This window comes from Psammomys obesus, unplaced genomic scaffold (assembly GCF_907164565.1).
Source record: "Psammomys obesus unplaced genomic scaffold, mPsaObe1.curated_primary_1811, whole genome shotgun sequence".
In the NCBI taxonomy this organism is placed as follows: domain Eukaryota; kingdom Metazoa; phylum Chordata; class Mammalia; order Rodentia; family Muridae; genus Psammomys; species Psammomys obesus.
In genome coordinates this window covers 3,363,069-3,372,978 of record NW_026594418.1, presented here as the reverse complement: position 1 = coordinate 3,372,978, position 9,910 = coordinate 3,363,069, and positions in this window count along the sequence as shown.

The window sequence follows — 9,910 nt, the reverse complement described above, 5'->3', positions numbered from 1 at the left end:
AAACACACCTAAGGCACAAAGATAGACATTACCTGAGGGTAAAAGGTTGGAAGACGACTTTCCAAGCAAATGGACCCAAGAAACAAGCAGGAGTAGCCATTCTAATATCTGATAAAAATAGACTTTCAACCAAAATTAATAAAAAGAGATGGGGAATGACACTTCAGACCCATCCAGGGAAAATTCCACCAGGAAGACATCACAATCCTGAACATCTATGCCCCAAATATGAGGGTACCCACATTTATAAAAGAAACATTGATATAACGTAAGCCACACATAGATCCCCACACATTAATAGTGGGAGACTTCAACACCCTACTCTTCCCTAAGTTCTTTCTCTCCATAATTTCCTCCATTTGTGTTTTCTTGAATTTTTCCAATTCTAACTTCAGATCTTGAGGCATTTTGTTGATTTCCTTCACTTGTCTGACTGTATTTTCCTTCAATTCCTTCAGCTATTTATTTGAACAATCCTCTATTTCTTTCAGTGATTTAAGTATTACGTCTCTGAAGGCCACAAACTATTTGGCTGCAACTTCCTGTAAAACCATCCATTTTTTTTATGGATGGCCATAATCTGTTTGACTTTATCTTCCTCTAGTTATTTACACATTTTTTTTTGTTTCCTCTATTATCCTCCTCATAAGCATAGATGTTAGGTCATCTTCTTGAATGTTAATTATGCTGGGGTGTCCAGGGCTACTTGCCCCTGGGTAACTGAGTTCTGGAGATGCTATATTGCTATGTCATTTGTTGGTTGAGCTTTTACACTGGCCTCTACCCATTGGGATATCTTAGGTGTTGGGTGTTAGTTTCTGGTGCTTCCTGGAATCCTGTGGTGAGAGAATGCCCTTGGCAGGAAGATGGTTTTCCCTGAAGGAAGCCTCCTCAGCTTTTTGGGTATGGTCACTGTATGGCCAGTGTTTTTCAGGAATTGCCACAGCTCACCTCAGGCATACAAACCTGAGTGGTAACTGTGGTTCTTGTTGGTCTAGAGGGCTCCCCTCTCACCAGGAGAAGTCCTGGAGACAGCTGCCCTGCTTCTGGGTTTCTTGCTGTAAATTTTATTTTGTTGCTGCTGTAATCTGGGTGTCCCTTGGGTTGGTCAGTTTTGTTAGGGATAACTGGATGCCCCTTAGAGCAGTATCTGGAGGTTGACCTCATTGATCCCAGGCTTCTGTAGTTCTGAGATTAGAGCTCTGTGTCCCAATACTCAAGTGGTAATCAGTGGGAGGTGAGCACATCTCTCATGGAAGCAGCAGGAGGCTAGTTGGTGCATAGCAGGTCTCTGGGCTGGCAGTGCGGGCTGCTGGTCTCTAAGACCTTTTCCCTGGATAGACTGGGTAACCTAAGTCTGTCTCTCTTTGCTTCCTTCCCTGTGGGGACTTCTCCCGACAGGGACACCCAGTCTTTGGTGCCCTGGAGCTCACAGTTCTGTCTGTGATAGAGAGTTGGGCATGCAGAAAGTCTCTGTGCTCATGGCTGGAGCTCAGTTCAGTGCTGGGGCGCACGCCCACCATTCTGCAAGATCTTTTCCTGGGAAAGACTGGGAGACCTGAAGTCAGTCCCATTTCCTTCTTTCCCTGCGGGTTTTTCTTGTGACTGGGACTCCCAGCCTCTGGGGTTTTTGTGCCCACCATTCAGCTTGAGAAGGTGATCAGGACACACAGGTATGTTGCTGGGATTTCTTCCGGGTTCTGGCTGGGTGACCTGAAAGCAGACCCAACTAATTCCCTCACCGTGGGGGTTTCCTCTCACCTGGGAAACATGATTGCTGTTGTTTTAGGGCCCAGAGTTCAGTCTCTTGGTCGCTGTATGGAAAATGTCCTACTCCTCAGATGTAATGTCCTCCATTTTGTCACTCTCGAGCATTTCTTTAATTGTTTCCCTGCCCTTCAATACTCCTTTATTGAGAATTCTTTGTTTAGCACTGTACCCCATTTTTAAATTGGATTACTTGATTTATTGCTTTTTAAATTCTTGAGTTCTTTATATATTCTGTATATTTAGCCCTTTGTCAGATATACTGTTGGTGAAGATCCTTTCCGATTCTGTAGGTAGTCATTTTGTTCTAATGAGTGTCCTTTGCTTTACAGAGCTTTCAGTTTCAAGAGGACTCATTTATTGTTGTTGATTGTTTATCTTAGAGCCTGTGTTTTTGGTGTATTTTTCAGGAAGTTGTCTCCTGCGCCAATGAAGTAAGGGTTCTTTCCCACGTTTTCGTCTAACAGACCTAGTGTTTCTGGTTTTATGTTGAGGTCTTTGATCCACTTGGGCTTTAGCTTTGTGCAGGGTAATAAAAAATGAATCTTTTTACATTTTTTCTTCATGTAGACATCCAGAAGCACATACATGATATATACTCTCTTATGAGTGGATATTAGACATATAAAATAGGAGAAACATAATAAAATCTGTACACCTAAAGAAGCTGAGCAAGAAAGAGTACCCTGGGTATGATGATCAATCCTTATTCAGAAAGGCAAGTGAGATGGACATCTGAAGAGGAAAAAAACAAGGAACAAGGACAGGAGCCTACCACAGAGGGTCTCTGAAAGACTCTACTGATTGAGGTATGAAAGTAGAGGCTCAGACTCACAGCCAAACTTTGGGCAGAGTGCAGGGAATTTTATGAAAGAGGGGGAAGATAGAAAGACAGGAAAAGAGCTCCATAGGAAGAGCAACAGAAACAAAAAATCTGAGCACAGGTGTCTTCTGAGACTCATACTCCAAACAAGGACCACACATGGAGATAACCTAGAACTCCATACATAGCCCATGACAGCTCAGTATCAGTGTGTTCCCTAATAAGGGAAATAGGGCCTGTCTTTGATATGAGCTCAGTTGCTGGTTCTTTGATCATCTCCCCTTGGGAGCAGGGAGGGGGAACAGCCTTTCCAGACAACAGGGGACAACAATGCAGCAAGTCCTGATGAGACCTGATAGGTCAGATGAAAAGAGAAGAGGGCAGCCCCTATCAGTGGACTTGGGGAGGGGCAAAGAAGGAGAAGAGGGAGGGAGGGTAGGGTCAGGAGGGGAGGAGAGAGAGGGCTACATGTGGAATATAAAGGGAATAAATTGAAATTAATAAAACAATTTAAAAAGAATAAAAAACAAAAAGACCTAGAAATAAACCCACATACCTATGGACACCTGATTTTAATAAAAAGCCAAAACCGTTCAATGGAAAAAAAAATACAGCATCTTCAGCAAATGGTGCTAGTCTAACAGGATGTCTATGTAGAAAAATGCAAATAGATCCATGCTTATCAATCTGCAGGAAAGTAAAATTTAAGTGGATCAAACACCTCAACATGAAACCAGACACACTAAATCTGTTAGAAGAAAAAGTGTGGAAAAGCCTGAAACTCATTGGCACAGGAGACAACTTCTTGAACACTACACCAACAGCACAGGCTCTAAGAGCAACAATCAATAAATGGGACCCCACGAAAATGAAAATCTTCTATAAAGCAAAGGACACTGTCGTCAGAAGAAAATGACAGGCTGCAGACTGGAAAAAGATCTTCACTAACCTTAAATCTGAGAGAGGGCTAATAAGCAGAATGTAAAAAGAACTTGAGAAATTAAACACTAACAAACCAAATAATCCAATTAATAATGGGGTACAGAGCTAAGCAGAGAATTTTTAACAGAGGAATATAGAATGGTGGAGAAACACTTAAAGAAATGACAAAACTCCTTAGTCATCATGAAAATTCAAATCCAAATGACTCTGAGATTCCATCTGACACCCATGAAAATGGCTAAGATCAAAATCTCAAGTGACAACACATACTGGAGAGGATGTGGAGAAATGGGATCCCTCCTCCATTTGTGGTGGGAATGTAAACTTGTGCAACTACTTTGGGAAAGATTTACTCATCTCAAAAAATAAACCAAGGCATTAAACATGAGACTTGTGTGTGTGTGTGTGTGTGTGTGTTTTATTGGTTTTGTATAATTGATTTAATGCTTGATTATTATATCTTTTTAAATTATAAACTACATAAATAGTGTAAAGAAAATATTTATATGACTTAATTTCAGTAACGGATATAATATATTCATTTTGAAAGTTTACATATAAATATTGAAAGTTTAAATAAGCCCTTCGAGTTTGTAAAATGTTTGATTGTTTTGTAATATCTTTTGATCCAAACAGAAGAAAGCGTATTTCTTCTCCCAAGAATGTAAATTCAACCATTTTATTTATTTTTCATAGAGATACTTGATGTGATGCAATGAGATCACCCACTTGGGTTCCATGTGAGCCATGCCCTAAGCATTGCTAATACTCATTCCTCATGCTTCCCTGAGAGCTTCCTTTGCTCCCAATAATCTCTGGCCAGTCTTTATTAGCTATGCTGTTTTCATTAAAGGTTTTTGTTTTTAAAGAACTATTCTATGTGTGTCTCTGTCCTTGTGTTTCCTTTTTATTGGATCCTAATGCATAATGCCAGTTTTCAATTCCTATATATGTAAAAACAAACAAAAAACAAAGGTCCTATTAGTCCTATCAGAAAAAATAAGTAGTTGTTATTATGGTATTTCAAGTGTACTTTTCAAATATTCTTTCTCTGGTTTATATAGGACACACACATGGTTTATATGCACACACTCACACACATATATGTATGTATATGTTTGTGTGTATATGTACCAATATACAATAGCTATGCTTACCTAAAATAAACAAATAGACTATAAAACAAAGTAAATAGATGGAAAGACACAAAATAGTATAAAAACATGACCATTGTTTGATTGTATTCCAAAACACAACAATTATGTGGCTTGTGTAACAATTGTATGAATTGGAAAACAATATTAATTTTCTATCACCCTAGTGTAATTGTGTGTGCATGCATCACGTGCTTGTGTTCCTACTGTTTTAAAATTGAATGCAATTTTCCATCATAAAAGCATCTTGGCAGAAAGCGAAGCAGAAGACATTAGCAGAGAGCAACAAAACGCACCATATGTCTACAGAACCTGAACCAAACAAATGGGAGTGAAGACTAAGTGAAAGATGAATATTAAATACAAATGTGACTGACCTGAAACATATATTTTCTTTAAAAATAATAAAAATCAAGCTTTCTAAAGGGAAAATGTACTTCAAATGTTTTTGAAAATAGAGTAAAAGGCAGGTACAGGGAGCTTATTGCAGAAGGCTTTCTTCAAGAGAAAGCCCTGTTTACCAATCAGATCTGGAAAGCAGAGCTTCAGAGTTATTACTCTTTCTTCCAGTCACCAAGAATACATGTTATGGAAGTGGTGTGAATAAATTTTGCTATACCTTTGTGCAACACTGAATGTTCTGTGACAGTTAGCTGGCTATGTGTACACTGACGGATGTCTGGGTTCTTCAGCCGCAACTGCACCACGTAGGTGAAAGTTAAGTTGTAAATATGGGGTTTGGAAGAGCCAGTTACCATATTCACATTTTCATCATATACTCTTCCTTAGATACCATTTCTGTTCCGATTATGAAACAGAGAGACAAAGACAGCTGTTGAAGCATTTTATTTTGGCTTACGTCTCCAAGGGGATAGATGTCCAATATAACAGGGGTGTTTTGGCAGTAAGCAGCAGGCACTGGAGGAGAAGAGGGAAGCTGAGAGCTTACAACTTGAATGCAAGCACAAAGCAGAGAGAAAAGAGAACAGTGGGGTTTGAAATGTCACTCTGTAACATACTGGTAGCAAGGCACACTTCCTATACGCTCCCAAAACTGAGCATCAGCTGAGGACCATGCATTGAAATACCTGAGCCTGTGGGGTAAATTTCTCATTCAAATTACCTCATCATGGTTAGTTAGCAGTCAGAAAATAAAGAGAACAGGTAATGCTGCTTTACTTGGATACTGAAACTGATAGCTCCAAGGACATGGGGTGTAAATAGAGGAAATGAAATAAGATTCAGTGTGTATAGAAAAAGTTAAAACTAGAGGCACAAAGGTTAGTTTCTAAACTACTTTCTTCAGTGGTAAAATGGCGATAATTATAGTTTGTAAGGTTATTATAAAGATAATCCTCAAGTATCCTGTGACATTTCCCTAAAAAATGGAAAACATTCTCCAATACGATCTTAGATAAATCTGGAGAAAAATAATTTTGTTTACTTCTAAATAACCAGGTAAGTCCTAAGGGAAACAGGTTAACGCAGGAATGACGGCAGCATTCCATTATTTCATTTTCCTAATTTGATGTGTTTACTGTTTTGTTTGAAAATGTGTATTTATTCACACACAGATTTTGGTGTTCTGTTAACCATTACCAGGCAATCAACTTTATTGACCTGTGGAGAAAAGTAGATATCACTGGGTTCTCTATGAAGTGTACCGTAAATCTAGGAGCTCTGTAATTAACTCATAATTATGGCAGCAATAAAGGCTTAATTATAAAATTATTAATATGTTCAAATTATGAGGAATTTTCTGGCATTTAATTAACATTTACCAAGGCAAGCAACAGCAAATTAAATATCAATTAATAAAAATAGTGACATTTATTTAGATACTCTATTAGTTGTTACAATTATTAGCTTGTTATCCCTAGGTTTTAAATTTTCGATTAAGTGCATAAATATTCCTATAAATTTTATGTGTTAAAAATCTAATTATATTAGCGTCCTGAAATTATAAACTGATGACAAAGCATCACTCATAATAAGCTTCAAGCCTCTCTTAAGTGTCAATTGATATAAAATGGACACCTACTACTTAATAAAGCCAAACAAATACTTCCACAGTAACTATGCAATCTTATATATTCAACTTTAATGTTCTCAATCTAGAAAACATTTAAAACATTTAAGATCATGTTGAACATATGGATGTATCTCTGTTTTTGATTAAAATATTGATATTAGTCCTCTATGGCTCTTGTTCTATTATTTTGACCCAGATCCATGACTCAAAAAATATTTGTAAAATACATAGCTAGCTGCTTGTATATCTACATAAATTTTATTTTGCTCTTCTTAATCATGTTAGTACTCTTTGGATACTTAGGTACAGTATCATATTCTAATGAATAATTGACTCCCATTCTCATCAATATGGAAATATGTACAATGAGTACATTTAAAATGAGATATGGTTTTATTCATGTATCCAATGTATCAATATCAGGTACACAATCTCAAACATGAGTTATTTTCTCTATAGCTTTTATCTTAGCTGAGATTTTTATTGTTGTGATGAAACATCCGAAAGTAAGTTGGGGAGGAAAGTGTTCATTTGCTGTTTATCATCAAAGGAATTCAGGACAGGAAACCAAATAGGGCAAGAACCTGGAGGCAGGATCCCACATAGAGGCCATACAAAGATAGTGATTACTGGCTTGTTTCCTCTGACATGCTCAGCTTGTTGTTGTTATTGTTGTTGTTTGTGAGTTGTTTTGCTTTGTTTTGTTTTGTTTTTTAAATAGAATCCAGGACCATCAGCCCAAGGATGGAACCTCCCACAATGGGCTGGACCCTCCCCACAGGAATCAATAATTAAGAAAACGCCTTACAGCGAGAGGCATTTTCTCAATTGAGATAACGTTTTTGTATCACTTTAGTTTGTGTGTCAAGTTGACATAGGACTAGCAAGCAAGACTTTCTAGTCCCAACACAGGATGGAGAATTTTAGTAGTGTATTAACAAGAAGAGAAGTCTTGTGAAAGGTAAATTATTCCATTCCAGAAGAGGTAGAAAATGTTTTGTCTGAGAAGCTACCTTAGGTGACTGAGTGAAATAATAACCTGTTTATTTTTGAGATTTCAATTTCTACCCTCCCTTCCTTACTATAAACATTCCCATGTATCCCTCTCTCCCTCAAATTCACGTCCTCCTTTATTATAAGTTGTTAGCACTCACATGTGTCTTATCCAGTCTGTTTAAATTCACTTGTTGGTATGATTTCAAGGCTGTTTAGCATTGGACAACCATTAGGTATAATGTTTCTTGAGAAGATCCATCTTTTCCTACCCACTTTCGAATGTTCTTTGGTGTCATACTTGTTCAATTCATTACATTCAGGCAAATGAGAAGAGCTTATGACTGTAGGTTCTGATGCTAGTAGAAAATACAATCTCACCTAAAACTTCCTGATCCTCTGGCTCTTATAATATTTCAATCTCCTATGTCCACATGCTTACAGGAATCACTGATATATATTTTTTTAAATTTTTTATTTAACTTTTATTAATTACACTTTATTCATTTTGTATCCCCCCATAAGCCCTTCCCTCCTCCCCTCCCAATCCCACCCTCCCTCCCCTTTCTGCATGCATGCCCTTCCTCAAGTCCACTAATAGGGGAGGTCCTCCTCTCCTTCTTTCTGATCTTAGTCTATCAGTTCTCTTCAGAAGTGGCTGCATTGTCATCTTCTGTGGCCTGTTAAGGCTGCTCCCCCCTCAGGGGGAGGTGATCAAAGAGCAGGCCAATCAGATTATGTCAGAGGCAGTCCCTCTTCCCATTACTATGTAACCCACTTGGACACTGAACTGCCATGGGCTGCATCTGTGCAGGAGTTCTAGGTTATCTCCATGAATAGTCCTTGGTTGGAGTATGAGTCTCTGGGAAGTTCCCTGTGTTCAAATTTTCTTGCTCTGTTGCTCTCCTTGTGGAGTTCCTGTCCTCTCCAGCTCTTACTATTTCCTACTTCTTACATAAAATTCCATTCACTCTGCCTGACAGTTGGCCATCAGGCTCAGCATCTGCTTTGACAGTCTGCAGAGCAGAGGCTTTCAGAGGCCCTCTGTGGCAGGTTCCTAGTTTGTTTCCTGTTTTCTTCTTCTGGCTTTCAGAGGCCCTCTGTGGCCGGTTCCTAGGTTGTTTCCTGTTTTCTTCTTCTGGCTTTCAGGAATCGCTGATATTAATAAGACTCTGGTTGGTTCAATTTTTTAAAAAAGTTAGCTAAGTTCTAATTCTATTATTTTATTCTAAAAGTTCCAGAGAATAAAATAAGTCTTAGCAACAGTTTAAAGTTTTCTGCTTAACATGAAATTGAGGCTGAATGTTTATTGCTTAAATACATTTTTGACAAGGTGATATGAACAATTATTATGAAAAGGCAATATATTCATTGTTTTTATTTTATCGAATAACATATACTGACCCTATGGATAAAAGTATGAAAAATAATAGCAAGTTTTTGGCTATGGAAGTTAATGAAATACTACAAATATAACAGGCACTGAAGAAAAGACTATCATATTAAGAAAAACAAAACTCGGGAGACTCCAAGATGGCGGCGAGCAGAGCGCACTGTTTTGGAGAGGCAGAAGACATGAATCTCCGGAATTGGTGAGTGGAGAGTCAATCGAAACCTGGACTTTTGGCTTTCTAAAGGAGAGGGGCCACCACAGAAATGTGGAGTGCTAGTAGATTTAGATCGGGTGCGGACTTCTCCGGGAAGGAAATAGGGCGCTTCCCTTGTCCAGGACTCCCGAGGGGAAACCCGCACACAGCACCAGGCAGCTGAGCGCAAAGCTCACATCCGGGAGATCAAGGCAGCAGAGACAGTGCTCCGGGCCCCTTACAGCTGCGGGCTGCTGTAACCACCCGTTGAACACCCATCTCCTCCTTGGACACACGTCCCACTCAGGGCCTTCCAGACCCGAGGAGCATCCCCTCCTTCATCCCGCTGACGCAATCCCAAGCTAGACCGCAGCAAGAAGTGCAATGGAGCTCACCTCCCAAGCAGCCAGAGCTCAATAACCCCAGAAACCTCCTCACAGGAGGAGCGCAGGCCCAATCACAGAGCTCCAACCACTGAGCACTAACCACAGAGACTCAGATCCACAATACAATTCTTCCCGGATTTCAAAGCCACAAAGCTCAGTGTCTGGGACCCAAGACGGGCAGAGGCAGGGAGGCAGGGAGGCAGGGAGGCAGGGAGGCAGGGAGGCAG